This window comes from Lacerta agilis, chromosome 3 (assembly GCF_009819535.1).
Source record: "Lacerta agilis isolate rLacAgi1 chromosome 3, rLacAgi1.pri, whole genome shotgun sequence".
In the NCBI taxonomy this organism is placed as follows: Eukaryota; Metazoa; Chordata; class Lepidosauria; order Squamata; family Lacertidae; genus Lacerta; species Lacerta agilis.
Window position 1 is genome coordinate 31,615,204 of NC_046314.1, and position 17,687 is coordinate 31,632,890.

The following is a 17,687-nucleotide window of genomic DNA, read 5'->3' on the forward strand; positions in this document are numbered from 1 at the left end:
ATTCTGTCCGTGCAAGAATGAATGTTCTCCCCCATCTCCCTCACCATGCAGCCCATAAATCTATTCTGGCGGGCCATTCTGGGGGGGGGGGCGCACCAACCCTCTGGAGAACATTTGGAGGTGGCATGTGGCACACATGGAGGGTAGGAGGGGTAAATCCTATTGTGCTAGTGGCAAATATCCTTGTACAACTATTTGGTTGAATACCACCCGACGTACTATACAACTTAAGCTGCAGCTGACATTTCCATGGAACCTGTGATGCAATCATAGGGAGACTTTATGTTCCCATAGGGAGACTTTATGTTCCCATTTTAAACTCTTGATTTTCTAATGAGCTGCCTCTTCTCCCACCTCAAGTTTGTTGCAGAATTTCAAAAAGGAATTGGTTAGGAGAAAGCTCTAGTTCTAAAAAAAAAAAAAAAAAAAAAAAAAAAAAAAAAACTTAACAAAAATGTTGCAAGCAAAGTATCTTGAACCCACCCAATTTCCTTTAAACCTTGAAACATGGATAACTAACAGTGCAAGCCTAACCATATCTACTATTGAGTTTCCATGGTAACTGGGTGGGGTTAGGATTGCAGGCTAAATTCTGAATGGCAGGTGTTAGCATGGCCCACCCAGCTTGTACCAAAAGTTACAAGGATCAATTCCTCAACTATCTCTACCCTCAATTAAAATGCCATTCCTTCAGTACATGTTTTCCTGCACCAAAGAGCCATTGGCTTGCCTCAGCTCTTGTGTTAGGAGCTGTGCTTTGAGCTCCTGTCTGCCAATCATTCCTAAATATTTTATTGTATCTTTTTCTTCTTTTTGTACAACACTCAGAGAAGTGATTTTATGAGGGGGTATCATAAGTTAAATAAATAAGTAAAGTGTGTTTGAGTACTGCGTGGCAGATGTTTCTTTCACAAGAAAAGAAGGGAGTGTGTTTCACCCATGATGATAGCTGCTCACTGCTGTTAATATCCTATGCCTTTGTAGGGGGCATCATGAGGAACAACCGGGCCAATGGCGTTTTCAATCCCATCATACATGATGTGGAGAATGGGCTCCCCTAAGCCAGATGGAAGCCATTGTATCTTGGTGCGGGTCAATCCAGCACTGATTTGCACTTTTGGACTGACATCTTTGCAGACCTGCATTCCTCTCATCTTGTGTTTCTGACACTGGATCAATATTGTAAAATAGGGGTACACTCTTAGGGAAACAAGAATTGTTTATTTATGAGTGGAAGAAATATGCAGTTGAAGTTTTTATTCTGCATGTCAGGCCCATTAATAAGAGGAAGTAAGCTCTGGAAAACCATAGGGATTTCGTCATCTGAAGGAAAGCCATGCTGCCAATTAACAACGGGATTCTCCTTTATTATAGCGTTGGCTGTTTCAGGCCTCAGCATTAACATTGAAAATGGCTAGTCCTTTGATCAGGTTAAAGCTTCCCAGTGCTTTTTTTCTATAAAAAATGCTTAGGGGTACTCTCATTTTCCTAATATTGAAACACTGCCCCTTAATGAGGCCAAACATAGATTCACAAAATGTTTAGGGATATGCGTACCCCTGTGTCCCCTCCAGAAAAAAAGCACTGAAGCTTCCTACAAAAATACCACGATTATACAAAAACAACTATTACCCTATTTTTTGCTATTTCATATGAAATATTGAACTAGAAACCCAAAATATAATTAAGGAACTGTTGAAGCAAACAAATAATAATTACTCTCAGTTAAGGGCTTGTGACTCCCTTGAGCATAGGCCCTATTTGTTTGGCCTTACAGCAGCCTTATAAGTTGCCTGTCTTAAGAGTAGGATTTGCCTCCTCTACCAAGTGAGGGTGTTGTGGCTTTTTCCTTTTCTCCTCTTCAACCATTGTGTTGTTGCTGAACTTGCTGCTTGAGCCCCTGGTAATGACACTTCTCGGCAAACAGAAACCTGCTAATGAGCCTGGCCCTGCTGAGCCAGGAATGTGTGCACAGCAGGAACTTTCTGGAAAAGTTGAAGAGCTGCTTTAAAGAAGATAAAATGTGGATAACCTAAAATAGTGCTCTGTGTGTGTGTGTGTGCGCGCGCGCATGAATGAGAGAGATTCATTCTCCCTGATCATCAGAAATCACAGTGCGCATTTGCATTTTGCTCTGAGGAAAGCGTACTTGTGACTTGTCCTGTTCTTGTAATATCATCTGTTTTACTTAAAAATATAAAGATTGTGCAGCAGGGAGCAACACACAAACAAATATATATATATATATATATATATATATATATATATATATATATATATATATATATATATATGGCCTGAGGTTATTTATTTGTTTATATCCGGCCTGTCAGAAACACACAACCACCATTTTCTCTTTGTAACAACTTTAGTTCAGCCTTCCAGCACCTTCTTTACAATACTTCAATATGTGCTCTATCGCCCCCTTTGGTAGCCCAGTATAATGCATTTCTTGTTTGTTCCATAGTGACTCCCGAAACACTAATTCACGAAAGCAAAGGAGTGGCAAAGACCTTTGTATACATACATGCAGTGCTTTTTTTCTTAAAAAAACAAAAAACCAAAAAGTTTAGGGGAACCCTCATTTTGACTCAGGAAAATCACCATTTTATAGTTTAAATTGGGAAAAATGAATACAGTAAATGGACAAAAGTACAAAGATTCACAAAATGTTTATGGGTATGCATTCCTCTGTGTGTCCCGTCCACCCCCCCCCCCAAAAAAAGCACTGCATACATGCACACATACTTTTATTTGTATGCTGCCTTCCCACAGTTCAAACCATGCTCAAGGCTCCCTACAACATGAAAAAATGTATAACTAAAACATAACAAAAGTAGGCATATATAATAAATCAAACATTAAAAAAATACAAAACTGAACTGGACAGTTTCCACATGAAAAACTGCAAACTCTAGAATAAAGATACAAAGAACCAACAGCAACACACACACACTTACACACTTAAAAAACAACCACCAAACAATACCTCAGTGTTTGGGCTGAACGTCAGAACACACATTCTGAGAAGGGTACTACTTTGTGTAACAGACAGGCACATCTGCAGCAATCCTATGCGTACTTCCTCCGTGGGAGGTACCACCAGTCAAACTCAATGGGACTTACTTCACAATAACAGCTCTACAGCTCACTTTGATAGGCTTACAAAATCACTTCAGAACAGGACTTCCGGTGCCGGCGCCATTCTGTGCAGTCGGGAGCCGTTTTCGTTCCGAGGCGGCTCCGGTGTTTTTCGGGTTTGGAGCTACCGCAACCGCGCTGGCGGGCTCCTTAAAGCCACTGGTGGAGCGTCCAGTGGACTGCGGTTCTGGCGGGCGCTAGATGTGTCGCCCCGGTTCTCAAGCTACCCCTGTAAAGGGGAGGCTTGAGTGAACCGGGCAACGGCACAGCGCTGAAGAACCATTGCAGACCGAAGACACAAAGCAGCGGGATCTGCCAGTTTGGAGCGCCTGCATTCTCCTCGATTTGGATTTAAAGAAGAACTCTGTAAGTAAAAGAACCTGATTTGGATCTTAAAAGTTTTGGGAAATTTGGCTTGCGGAGGAGATTAAAGTGAGGAAGTCTGTCTCTCTCCGGTGCGATAATAGGACAGTAACGTCAAACGAGCTTAAGCCGTTTAAACTTGCTTTGAAGTTTAACTCTGATTTTGTGCAACTTAGAGTCCCCTGTTTTTGGGGTAAAAATAAAACTCTGATTGATTTCTTCCTGTGGATTATAAAATATTGGACTGATATTATTAACCCTCTGGTAAAGGATTGTGTAATGGCGGCTGCAGACCGGCTGGCGCAGCTGGAAAAGTACTAAAACCTTATCACTTCCACCCAACTAATTCCCACGGACTCTGCAAACCCAACAATGACACCAATCCAGGAGAAAATACTGTTTGAATTAAAATTACTTCAATCTCATTAGCAAAACTTTGCAGAAAAGTGTATCCAGATTGCAGCAACTTTGGGAAACTTTGCAGCAACTTTGGAAAACTTTGCTTTATGCTCACTTGAAGGAGAGGATGGAGTGAGTGACCCTGTTGAAGTTTTGGAGGATGATTTGGCACAGGCTATTAAACAAGAGGGGCTTCCTTTGTGTGAGAGGCAGGAAGCCTCCAATAGGAACAGTAGAGCTGACTTTTGGGGTGGCAGTCCAGAAGTTCAAGAAGTTAAAAAGTTACAGGGAAACCAGCAGAAACTGGAGAGTGGACAAAGGAAACTTTGTTATGACTTTTTTGAAACATGTTATCAAGAAGGCGGCTACACTCTGGAGAAGAAGCTACTGTTGAAGGGAAGTGGAGGAGTGAAAAGGAAAAAAGTTAAACCAACGCTGGATGAAGGAGAATCTGGACTGGTGGCATGTTGGGGGGGAGACTGTGGGGGTGGGGGAAAGATGAAGAAGGGGAATCATATGGGCAGGAGAGGGGTGGGGTAAGGGGTGAAATAATAAAAAGGAAGGATTGATTATGGTATTTGACACCAGAGGGAAAAATGGATTTTGAATTTGGAAGAAATATTTGGTATAGGTTAATTTTGGGTTTTTAATAGATTAAGAATTGGAATCAGTAAAATTATAGGCTATAGCATAACAAAGTTAAGTTAAGAAAGGATATAAGAGGTAGTGAGGGGAATTTGAGGTTGATTTTACAGAGGAAATTTTTTATATATATATGAAGTTAAAATGTGTTGAAAAGTATAAGGATTAAGATTTAAAATATAATGACTAGGATTGTATAACTAAGATGCGGGGGTGAAAAGTAGATATTACAATGTTATAAAGTTACTAAAAGAGGTTTGGAAATGAACGCAGAGGGGAGGACGGGAGGAGGTCCCAATGTAATGTAAAAAAAACTGGGAAAAGATTATGAAATTTCTTGTTTCTTTTCTTTTTTGTAGTATTTTTGTATGTTTTGTAGAGTGTTGTTTTTGATATTTGTTTTTTCTTTTTCTTTTTGTTTGTACTTGTTTAATTGGAAAATTCAATAAATTTCTTTTTTAAAAAAAAATCACTTCAGAACAATTACAGATTTGCTTGGGTGTAATTGCTATGCATGGATGAAATAGGCCTCACCGCTTCATCCTAAAATCCAGTGTCCTGCAGCTGGAGCATCTATGACCGGGCACAGTGCTATTTTTCCAGAAAAAAGATTTGCCAGAACTCACCATGAACACTTCCCTTGTTCTCTTATAATGGCAATGGTGCCCACTTGAGAGGTGCCGGAACTGAGTTCCAGCTGGGGAGAAAAAAACGTGATCAGGCAGAATGATGTAGGTACCTAGAAACCTGCCTCACATCAAGTCAGGCCATTGGATTTCAGTCAGGCCAGTAAGATTGCAAAGTCTAAGGTTTATTATATCTGAAGGCCTGGACTGCTCCTGTAGGAGGAGGTGATGGCAGAATAATACAGGATTTTATCACTGACCCTCTCTTTGGTTCTACATAAAGTATTTTGTATCGCTTTCTAGCTAGAGGTGGGGATTTTAAAAAATGTTCCCTCCTATAACAACCTTCACTGAATTAACAAACAAACAAACAAACAAACAAACAAACAAACAAACAAAGCAACTGTGCTAGCTTTTGGCTAATATTGAACTTTCTATGTAGGAGCATATCTAAAGGGCGACACACATGCCCTTTGCAGCCTGCAGTGCCACAGTTCACTCTATCAGTTTAGGCCTCTATTTTCTCATTTCCACCAGGCCAAAGCATTAAGGTGGAGCCTGGCAGTTCACAAGGGCTAGTATAGAGACAAAGTACCGGTAGGACAAAGATGGCGCTTAGTGTCACATGGTAGGAGCAGAAGATGCCCGCTGGAAGGCCAGGGAAGTACCTCAGGGGTGGAGTTCAATGGATATGGAGGCAGAGGTACTGGTAATAACAGAAATCAAGCCAAGAATAAAGCAGCCTGCCCATTCTATTCCGATTCCTCATTCTGAGATTTTATTCCTTCCTCTGGCGACTCCGAAAAGGAGGTTGATATCATGAAACTTCAGACCAAGGAGAGAGAGCTGACAAGCCTAATCACCATGTGGAGCTGGTCACTGAATGCATCAACATGAGCCCCAGGAGGGCTTGCCTTGAAAACTAAATTTCTGGCTGTGATGAAGCATACACAGAAAGCAGCAGCAGTTGGGCATCAAAGCAGCATAGGCGGGAGGAGGGGGGGCTGTATTACAGCAAGTAAGCTTCTAACAGAGCAACCTCCCCCAAAACCCCTGCTGCCCATGTACTGATCAAGCAGGATCACACCTTTCAGTAGTTTCCCGCACAGATTTGCAGAATTCTACACTATTCTGGCAAAAAGAAACTCAATAAAGAATGTGTGTGCGTCTAACTCCCCCCCCAAAAAAAACCTCTGCCATGCCAATAAAAGGAAGTTAATTATACTTCACTTCACTATACTTGACATCTGTTACAAAACTCACGTCATGAATATACTATTTCCATTTTTAAAAAGGCACCCCCAGCAGAAACATCCCTTTGCTACATTCTGAAGCATGTCAAAACTCATCAAATAACAAATGTTCTTCTCATCAGCCTCTCTAACCTACCATAAAATGGAATATACACCTTCCAAAGCTGTCAGCATTTGGTTCCCCTGCAGAAGAGTAATGTTAGTGTTTGCTTAGTTTCTCTCTGGGCAGCTGTTTTGGTTGTGTGTGTGTGTGTGTGTGTGTGTTTGTGTAATCATTTGATTGTAAGTATTAATGGTGTCAGCTACATGGTTTTTAAGAATCCTGCACCTCCATCGTAAGATTGATTTTCTTTTCACCTGAGAATTCTGTGGCCTGGTTCTTATATAAACAGCCTATAAAGCTATACCCAAAGTGATACATGTGCAGAATTAGGTGTTTCAGAGCATAACTGCATAGAAAACAATCATGGTCCCCCCCTCCCCAAACAGCTAAAGGAACTATAGTATGGTTTTAAGAGGCCTCAATCTAGCATCCACCCATCCACACAACAATAACAACAGTTTCCCATGGTTTCCTAGAAAGAGTGAATAACTGTGTCTAGCTTTGGACAAAATGCAGAAAGGAAGTGCAAGTGCCTCATATTGTCAAGTTCCCAAACCAAAACACAATGACACAATGTCACGTGTAGGCAAGGAAGAGATCACAATGTCCAGATTCCATGAGCAAGGTAAGAGGTTCATAACCAAATAGGAGCGACAAAGATGTCCCAGCAGTTGGTATGCCCCTCCCACCATGGGACTCTCTTGCCCTATAAGTCTGTTGATCTGCGCTCTATCTGGGCAGATGCAAATGATCTCACCTATGAATGTAGCACCTAGGTTTTGGCAACAAGATTGTGTCCTATCCCTCTGCCTCCATATTCACTGCCATCTCCTCTTGCTAAGCCCTTCCCTATGTCTTTTTGAAGTTGCCCTTGCTCTCTGAAGAGGCTCTGTGCTCTGCCGGAAGGGCAGGGGGGAGAGCCAGCAGCTCCGAGTCACATCTAGAACCACAAGGGGAGGACCTTCATCCTCCATCCCTTGGTGCCAGCCATTCAGCCCCCAATCTGCTCCTGTTCCTGGTCCATCTGTCCACCAGACCATGCTAGAGTCTGGTGAAGCTGAGAGGCCCATGACATGCACTTGAACTAACCAGGTTCAGGTGCAGCTCACAAGGGACTAATTATACCGGTGAGTTACAACATTATAAATTATAAAAATGTGACACCAGGGGGTGCTGTACAGCAGTCAATGGAAAATTGCATCAAGAGCTATACAGTATACTTTTTCCCCTTAGCGTTTTTTTTTTAATATCAGTGTAGATCCAGCCAGGGTTTGTAATGGTTGCTCCAAATAAGAGGTAAGCATTGAAAGGCTCCTTCTCCAGCTCCAATTAAAATGTAAACCAGAAGAATTTGTAGTTACCCCCTTCCATATACCAGACAGCAAACTTAAAAAGAACAGGTTTGCACAGCAAGGATAGGTCTTGTAAACTGTGTGAAGCATTTTCAGCAATGGGTGTTTTTTTGTTGCTGTTTGGGGGTGAGGAGCTTCCCACTGCAGCAGTGTCTATTAACGTGCACTGGTGTGCTTTCGAACTGCTAGGTTGGCAGAAGCTGGGATGCAGCAGTGGAGGCTCACCACCGTCGAGTGGATTGGAACCTCCGACCTTCTGATCAGCAAGCCCAAGAGGCTCGGTGCTTTAGACCACAGCGCCACCCGTGCTGCAGTAGAGATACCTGAGCACAGAATACACAGATATTTTGGAATACACAGAGGATAAACCATGTACAATACTGCTTAGAAGGGTGTATTAATATTCTGGCTACATGGGAAGTGACCATATGCCGTGATTTAAGATATCTAGCATTATAGTGCAAATGAATGCTTGATGCTGTGGTTTATTTAAATTTCCACTTCCAGTAAGCTACAGAAAATATGACAATCAATACTGTGTTTGGAGCCAATCAAAAGATTCCAGAACATGAGACTCCCCCTTAGGTCCCAAGGAATTTTGCAGTTGGCACAGACCTCTAATAATGACAGTCAGCTAATTGCCCTTCAGATTATGGTAATATGAGCAGCACATAAAATTGGCCATTAGGGTTAGTCTAACAGTTTCATAGCACATTATACAAAGACATAAATCTTGAAAGCACTTTTCCTTGGAGGAAGTAGGGCATACATGTTACCATTTTCCACAGTGCCAAGTGTCACATACCAAAAAGTACTTCCAGTTATAGGCACAATAATCAGCAGGAAAAAAATGTTTGTCGGGTAAATGAGGATTAAAAAACCCTCTAGAGTTCACATCAGGTGAAAAGCAATCTACACATTGGATTGATCACACACCCCAGAGCCAGGAGTTTGTAAAAACCAATGGGAGCTTCTGCATTCCACTCTGAACTCGGTACACAAACAGGATAAACATGAAGCAAACAAGGTTACACTGAATAAACCAGGCAATATTTCCACCACACGAGACGACAAAAAGGGGTGAGGGTGTTGAATGAAGGAACTGATGTTGAGTTACAGAAAATGGAACTAAATGACCCTGACAAGTATGTTCTTAAACCCCATTAGCTTCCTAATGGAAATAAGATGTTCTGTCAAGGAAATAAAAGGAAAGGCTGACTGGAATTTTTGAATAAATACAAGGAGTGTACTTTGAGGAACTTCAGTTCCAATCTGCTTCTAACAGAAGTAACCAATCCTAGCATGTTCTCTCCTGGCAAAAGGAGCCAGGGGTAGGAGTAGCTGCTGGCAGCCTTGTCAAATTAACTTTTGGAGAGCTTCAAAATGCGCCGCCACCCCTCCTCCTCTAAGAGCTGTCTTCATCAATATGCCTATTTGCCCATCTGGTTGACCTTGTTCAGATTGGGCAGATAAGGTGCAGGTTAGAGATCCATGCTGTACCTTTAAATATATTGATGTGGGAAGGGGTGGGAGAGAGCGCAGCCATGGCCGAATCCACGGATTATTTTCCCAACCCTGCCTTCCCACCTTTCTCTGCCTGCTGTATCAAATAAGGTCCCAGGTTTGACATACAGGGAAGAAAAGGATACAGAGTAAAGCCTACACAGATCCAGAGTGCAGTCCTTTCCAGCAACTCCTGCAGCCAAGCTGGTGCCAAATCTATTGCTCTGCTTTCCTTTGGACCACAGCAGCAAAGCCAAGAAGGGAGTCTTCTTGTCTGGGTAGCCCAGGATCTCCACACACACTACCCAGAGAGGTCACCAGGAGGCAGTAGTTATGAGTTACAGGACTCTGCAACCACAGTGTTTCTCCAGCAGTTTGACTTCACCCTCGGAGGCGCACTCCATTGTCACTCAAGACAGATGGATACCAACATAATTGAAAATAACATTGAAAATGCATATGAAGGAAATTGCTTTGACAAAACGTGTATATTAAGAAAAGTTGCATATAAAAATGCATTATTACAAAATTTTCATGAGAACTACTTTTAAAAAAATAATAATAATTCTCAACTTGATTTGGAAATATAAAGAAAGGAGTTTAAGATTGGAAAATGAAAACTGAAACTGACAAATTTGCCTATCCTTAACCCAGGCACAGCTCTGCTAAACTCACCAGTCAGATCTAATTCCTTCCACACCACTTCTTGGACCATTTCCCATTTTGACTCCCTCAAGCCTGTCCTTCAAGGTTGCTCACTTCCCCCTCCCCCTCCCAATTAAATGAAGTAGAGCCACCAATTAAATTCCAATTTGAAGTTGGTTATTGTAATCCCCATCAGATGCATACCCTGAAGATGTTCTCCAAACATCTCAGAAACACACTGGATGCAGCTGCTGCACCTGTTGCAAGTTTAGTATTGTCATATACCATCCAATGTCTAATTACATTTGCATGCTTTAAAAAAATAAAATAAGCAATTATACCAGCTCAGCCGTTGCAGCATGAGACTCTTAATCTCAGGGTCACCGGGCAAAAGATTCCTGCATGGCTGGCGGTTGGACTAGATGACCCTCTTGGTCCCTTCTAACTCTACAATTCTATTACCCGGTATTCCAAATGAAACTGAGGTGAAATGTTATCCAGTCCCAGACTACCAATATGAAACTGTGAGCTCTAGGCATGGCCCATCAATTGGCATCCTCTCCCCTTTGTGTGCATGCACTGAAACCCTTACCGTAAGTAATCTGTAGACTTGGATCCCAGGCAAGAAAACTATGGTTAGACAAGTACACAGGAAGCACACACAGGATAACACCATTCCATGCAACTACAGTGGTACCTCGCAAGACGAATGCCTCGCGCAACGAAAAACTCGCTAGATGAAAGGGTTTTGCGGTTCTTTAGGTGACTCGCAAGACGCAATACGAAGCGACTCGTGGAACGAATTAATTTTGTCTTGCAAGGCACCACTGTATTGTTTGTTTGTTTGTGTGTGTGTGTGTGTGTGTACGCGTGCCAAGGGCCACTTAGGGAGGGAATGGGGTCCCTTTTTGCTCTATGCTGATCCTCCCCAATGGAAATGGTTCTGCTCATGTAGAGATGGGTTGTCTTCCTCACTGCATTTGCTTCTTCGCCACTATTTATTTATTTATTGCACAATGCAATTAACTGCAGAACATAAGAAGCCGCATTGATTTCTAATGATTAAACAACAAAAAAAATTGCAATAAAAATTTAAAAATCTGGAAATATTTAAACCCACCAATTTGCAGATTAGATGCACACACTTACACCCTCATACACAGAATACACCAAAATATACTGTGGGTGTTTAAGTAAGTCACTACTCTGCTCAGTGGGTCTTACTCCCTATTAAGTTATCTTCAGCATTGCAGCCTAAATTTTGGAAACATAATTCACAGTGCAATACTACAGCATGCAGGTCTGCTCAGAAGTATGTCCCATTAGGTTCAATTGAGCTTACTCCCAGGTAAGTAGTATAGGATTGCAGCGCCAGAGGAAAAATACTTCAGTGTTATCTATTATAATGCAATGAATATTCTAGCAAATAATCCAATTAAATCATTACTTCGACATCATTTCATTATTCTGCCCTATGGGTTAATGTTATTGGTTTGGTGATTTCCCATGTCATTAGAAATAGTTCTTCAATCAAAGGTTTCCGTGCTTTTCCAATTTCTATTCTTGCTCTGAAAAATTTGCTACTAGATTAGGTCTCATGGCAATACTACTGTGACCTCTGAGTGAAGAAATGCACATTCTAGAAATTCATTATTCAGCTAGGATATCACACAGTTTTTCATTATAAAGAGAAAAGTCTGTTTTGTTTTTATTAGGATTTATAGTTTACCTTGGCCTTTCATTATAATAAATTTTAATTTAACCTTTTAAACTTTAAGCAATGCCCAAAGTGTGACAGCTGAGCAAATGCCCTTTGGATTAATCGATCTGGACATTTGGGGAGCAGACATATTCCACACACCAGAAAGGACTATAAAATGCATCTGTGCCATTTATGGTCCTCAGCTCTGCAATAAACAAACAAACATTCTGTTCCATGTGGATTTCCATTTTCGAATCTATGCAGCAGGATATGCTGAAGGGACATACGCCTTTCTGCTCTGCCTGCTAAATGGTGAGAAATTGTGAATGGAGCAATGCGATATTTAGCCCACAAAGCTATAAAAGTATAGATTTCTTCAGAATGTCAGTTCATGGTTTGTAGTACCCCGAAGCAATTAAGGAGAATGAGAACCTCGGCACTAGGGGCCATATCTACCATAAAGATGGCTTTTGTTGGCAAGAATGTCATAAAAGATAAAGGAATCTGTACTTTTCCCATCCCTTATTATGTACACATACTTTCTCCCTCATTGCCCCAGTGATAAATGGCACACCCGCACCCTTATATCCCAGTGCTTTCACTGAGATCATCCAGAGAAGTGCTGTAAGTTGCTCCCATGTTACAAAGTCCCAAGTGGCCTTGGCTAGCAGCCAGCCATTTAGCACTTCTGGCCCAATGCTGTGGAATACTCTTCCAGCCGAGGTTCAGCAGGCATCCTCACTTTTCACTTTCAGACATCTCTTGAAGACTTTTTTATGCTGACGTGTATATGTAGCTGTTAGAAGCTTGTTTGACTGCCCAATCATTTCTGTGCTTTGTTTTTGCTATACAGCACCCTGATGTTTCAGTATATAAATGGTGGCATATAAATTCTTTTCTAAGTAAATAAATGGCTGGAGCACATCTACCTTACTAGCCACGTAGGACAGTCTGTCAGGGCCTAAATAACAACGTACATCCTGATAAATTAGTCATGACTAACAGTATGCACCCCTTCCTGGATCACTGCCTTGTTGTGGCGAAGGGGCTTGAATAACTCCAAGAAGCTATGAGCTATGCCATGCAGGGCCACCCAAGACGGACAGGTCATAGCCGAGAGTTTAGACTAAATGTGATCCACCTGGAGAAGGAACTGGCAAACCACTCCAGTATTTTGCTAAGAAAACTCCATGGACATAAAAAAGGAGAAGCTTTGAGAAGAAAGCGAGAGTTTCCAAGGCATGCTCTGGTTCATGGGGTCATGGAGAGTTGAACACGACTATGATGACTAAACAACAACAACAGTATGCACAAACTAAGTTACACTGATTACATTGGCAGCCCTTTCCACACTTACTTGAGAGTAACTCCCAGGGCCGGTCTGTTCATGCGGCAGACTCAGACAGCTGCCTCAGGCAGTGGAATCCAAGGGGCGCCTCCACAGGACTGCCCACACAAAACCGAAGAAGCAAGGAGAAGCAGCTGTAGCAGCTACTGGCAAGAGCCCCGCAAAATCGCACAGAACCTTCCCAAGATCCAGTAAGTGAGACTGCGGCAAGGGTGAGTGCACACATATGCAGCACCTTCCTATTTTTGCCTCAGGCGGCAAAATGGGCCAGGCAGCCCCTGGTAACTCCCACTGACCATGGTGGAGCTTCATTCCAAGTAAACATGCATGGGAGGAGGTTGTTAAGCTGCAATCCTAATAAACCATTCTTCGCTGTGAGTCCTGGAGGACCTGCTCCCTGCCTTGCAGGCCTTTTCCCACCTGGTCTAGGAGGGTGGGGCCCTCATTGACTGCAGCGAAAAAGGCTGATACTGCTGAAGAGGCCAGATACCATATTGGCTGTCTCTTAGTGCAGACCCAGTACGTTTCTGAGCACAATTCAAAGTGTTGGTGCTGAGCTTTAAAGCCCTAAACGGCCTCGGTCCTGTATACCTGAAGGAGCATCTCCACCCCCATCGTTCTACCCGGACACTGAGGTCCAGCACCGAGAAGTGAGGTTGCAGGGAACCAGGCAGAGGGCCTTCTCAGTAGTGGCGCCAGCGCTGTGGAACACCCTGCCACCAGATGTCAAGGCAATAAGCAACTATCTTACTTTTAAAAGACATCTGAAGGCAGCCCTGTTTAGGGAAGTTTTTAATGTTTAATGCTGTACTGTGTTTTTTATATTTGGTTGGGCGCCGTCCAGAGTGGCTGGGGAAACCCAGCCAGATGGATAGGTGTAAATAAATAAATAAATATAATAATAATAATAATAATAATAATAATAATAATAATAATAATAATAATAATAATATGCCTGAGCTTCCACAGCTGTTTCCCACCATGAACCACCACCAGCAGGACTGGCAGCAACAGCAGAAGATATGGTCCATGCTTATGATAATATTTTATTCCCTTGTTAATTATGCTGTTTAAAATGTGCATTTTATATTTGATTTCCTTTAGTAATGTTTTGTTTTGAAATGTTCAATATAATATTTTAGTTTCCTGTTGCTTTGAATGTATACTTTATATTTCACTTTCTTCAGTAATGCTTTATTCTGGATTGTTTTATTTTATGTTTTAATGTGTCGTAAAGCATTTTGAGATTTTTTCTTAAAATTACAAGGTGGTATAGAAATGACATGAAAATAATAGAATAATACAGGTAATCATCATTATCCTAAGCATGTATCCTTGGTGGTAAACACCACCCGAATTATCTGGCATGGTTTCCAAATATACTAGATTTGAATTAGGCTGCAAATTGTGAGTTACATTTGCTGAGCAGTTTATTTTGTTATTCGACATACATGGAAATTCATAAGGCACTCATAAAAAAGAAAGTCACAACCAAATTGTTCAGATTGCCTGCATTTCATTTCTTAAACAAACTGCCTTTTATCTGGCTCACATCTGTCACAGCAAATCTCAGCAGCTGGTCAAAAGGAACATCTGTCAATCTCTTGCTACCTCTAAGAATGTTCATTACAGAAAAGAAACTTGTGCAAACCCGTTATTGATTCAAGGATGCTGTCAGCTGCCTTGATAAGCAGGAGAAGTAGCCTCTTGGGCTTACATAACACCAAAGGTTCATTGCTGATGAGGAACATTTCCAAGAAGAGAGTGCTTTGTTCCAAGTGGGTAACTTCAACTTCTGTTTCTATACTCTCAAAGCACTAAACTTTTTACTATTGTGCAAAGTTTTGCAAGAAAAGCATTCAGCGTTTTTTAGAATGTCTCCATCTCAGGCTGGAATACTTAAGATGAAAAAGCATTTTCCATAAGCAAGCACTCTCAAGACACATGCAGTGTGCCTCTCTTTTTGGAATGAAATCTGCTAGTATTGCCAGTTCAAGAGCCATAGGCTGCCTGTGATGGAAAGCAGAGTATTTCACCTTGCCTGAAGGCATGTCCACATTGTACCATCTCAGCCTCCAGGGGTGTAGCACTGTAGTGTAAATCAGTAGCACACAAAATCCTTTGGAAAAGGTTGTTTCTTTTCCCTTGGCCACTCCACGCTCAAAGCAAGAATACCAGCCTAGGATAATCCATAATTTAGGTAATGTTAAGGTAAAGCCTTTTTAAAAACCCTGTGCCTTCTCTCATTCTTATTCTTTGTCCTGTTTAAAAAAAAAAAATCCCCCAGTACCTCTTCCCACAACAGTGGAAACTCCCATCTTGGTCAACAGATTATGCACCAGAAAATGTTGACTACTACAATCAAAACCAATAGGCTATAGCCAAACGTCAAAGGAAACAGCTACTGGTGTTAGTGTGAGAAACATTCATTTCTTTCATCTGACCCACACTGTTTCTTATTATGCTCATTCAGTGGTGAAACTGAGGCCCTCTAGATGTTGCTGGACTCCAGGGCTTTTTTTTTCCAGCCGGAACTCAGTTCTGACGCATCTCAGGTGGGCACCATTGCCATTGTGGGACAATAAGGGATGTGTGCACGATGAGTTCCAGCACCTGTTTTTCTACAAAAATAGCACTGTGTGGACTCCAACTCCCATTCAGCCGCAGCCAACATGGTCAATAGTCTGGGGTGATGGAAGTTATAGTTTGGCAACATCTGGAGAGACACAAATCCCCGATTCCTGCAGTAACTGTGGCTGAAAGTACATTATGGGTGCTGCCATTTTAAATACCTCTGGATCTGACTAGTTATGGGGATTCTTGTAATATTATTCACAATACTGGGGGGGGGGGATTTGTTTGATGGTCTAGCATTGTCCACCAAACGATTCTTGCCCACAGAAAATGTATTTTGTGATAATAGAAAATTACCATTTTTTGGCTCAAAGAGTTGTATATATCTTCAAATTACGCTAGTATATTGGTCAGGAGTGAAAAATAATAATATCATAGTAAGTGATTCCATGTTTACCCAGAAGTAACACCTACTAAGTTCAGTGGGGCTTTATTCCAAGTAAACAGGAGCTGTATCCTAAAGTAGCTACTAATGTTAATGACTACCAAAGAACATTATAAAAGAATTTGCTCTATAGAGTGGGTGTATCAACTACCACTGCTATAAATACTACTTTATTCCAGAATGATTTAAAATCATGAAAGGTTAAAGAAAACTTGATTATCTCACCAGTACTGTTGCTATGCTTTCATTTCAAGTACATACTCAATTTTGCAATTAAAGTAATGATTTAAAAAACAAAAAAACCCAAAACAACCTTTTTTGTTCCATGGCTAATTAATTCAAGATTCAGAAGAGTGACACATCTGATTTAAGACTGCAAATCTTAGAAATGGAGGTTTGTACAGTTTGGAACAAAAATACTAAGGGTTCGGTAGTGATTTTTGAAACACATCTCTATTTACATAGTGTTGTATCTAGTGTGGTTTTGTGTTAGCAGAGAGCATTTCTATTGGTGCAAGGTAAAGTGTCTGATTTCTGCTGATCACCCACCCCTTAGAGCCCTCCCTGCCATGGGTTGCATCCAGCAAAGTCCAAGTGAAAGTATCTCTACTGCAGGTAGTGTTGACTAGCTTCAGTCTCCTTGATTTCAATGGGCCTACTTAGTCAGATACAACCCCATATCCCACATTGTTCCCGAGGACCTGCATACATTCAAAAGCAGCTTTCACATAAACAGAATCACTGAACTGTAGAGTTGGAAGGGATCCTGAGGATCACCTAGTCCAAGCCCCTGCAATGCAGAAATCACAACTAAAACCCCTGACAGATGGCCATCCAACCTCTGCTTTAAAACCTCCAATGAAGAGAGTCCACCAGCTTCTGAGGGACTCCATTCCATTGTCAAACAGCTTTCTCATACATTCTCATGTCCACACCACCACCCTCTTCGCACAGAAAATTTCACCCCCTTTTTCTTACAGTCCCAACTGGAGATGTCTGCTGTGGTAAATTATTCTGTACAGGTGAACCCTATTCAGAGCAGGACTACAACTTGGAGTCACCTGTTGTGACTGGAGCTGTGGTTTTCTAAACTGGGAGAGACTGTATTCCAAATTACCCAGTACCAATTTCCCACTTATCACGAGTTCCAGAAGCTTTGCTTGATAGTAGCCTCTAGGGTTTATCTCAGATTTCCAACATTGTAAAATGAAATGCAGTGTTGTAAGCTGCTCTCAGATACCAGCTAAGAGGCCTGACAGAATGGTTCAGCACGATTCAGCACATAAATTTGAGTTGAAAGAGTTATTGCTGTACAGGGAATGGTGAGGACTTTTGGAAATCAACGGAGAGGCAAAAGGATAGAAAGCTTCAGAAAACCTTAGAGTTTACATAATGCTAAGAGTCTATAGCCCTCTTCCGGTTAATTGCTCTCATGAAAGGGCAACAAAGGTTCTGTGGGTCTGTAGCTTTAGCTGCACATCCATTCTTAATGTTGCTCTTCTTGGCTTCCCACTTGTTCAGAGGAAACATCTGCAGTACAGTCGTACCTCGTGTTGAGTTCGCTGTGGGTTGCGAACGGCACGGGTTACGA

At 41.7% G+C, this 17,687-nt stretch overlaps 1 protein-coding gene across 4 annotated transcripts in view; it reads right to left on the reverse strand.

Annotated features, from left to right (window-relative positions):
* KHDRBS2 (KH RNA binding domain containing, signal transduction associated 2) overlaps positions 1-17,687 on the reverse strand; it is a 317,562-nt gene that overhangs the window by 237,096 nt on the left and 62,779 nt on the right. The window lies entirely within an intron of this gene.